The sequence below is a fragment of the Penaeus monodon genome, chromosome 24 (assembly GCF_015228065.2).
Source record: "Penaeus monodon isolate SGIC_2016 chromosome 24, NSTDA_Pmon_1, whole genome shotgun sequence".
NCBI lineage: Eukaryota > Metazoa > Arthropoda > Malacostraca > Decapoda > Penaeidae > Penaeus > Penaeus monodon.
The window spans coordinates 11,246,940-11,247,183 of record NC_051409.1 but is presented as its reverse complement, the minus strand read 5'-3'; the positions used below and the strand labels follow the sequence as shown (position 1 = coordinate 11,247,183).

The 244-nt window shown below is 51.2% G+C and overlaps 1 protein-coding gene across 1 annotated transcript in view; it reads right to left on the bottom strand.

The window, feature by feature from the left end:
- LOC119588567 (mitochondrial glycine transporter A-like) overlaps positions 1-244 on the bottom strand; it is a gene marked incomplete in the record, with an annotated part of 18,729 nt that overhangs the window by 11,188 nt on the left and 7,297 nt on the right.

Below are 244 nucleotides of genomic sequence, written 5' to 3'. Positions count from 1 at the left end.
CACCACACGCATTCTCCCCAGTAACCTCAACCATACACGCGACTTTTGGCGAACCAATAGGCGGGCGCCTCTGGATGGACTCATCCGAGGCAGCCAATGGGAGGCCTCGTCACCCATGGACAAGAAACACGTGAGGCCAGGTGCAGGCACGTCTATTATCTTCGCCTTTCCGTTCACTATAAACAAACTTCGAAACAGTTTCGCTTCCAAAAAGGCCTAACGTTTACATTATCCTATGTTCGAC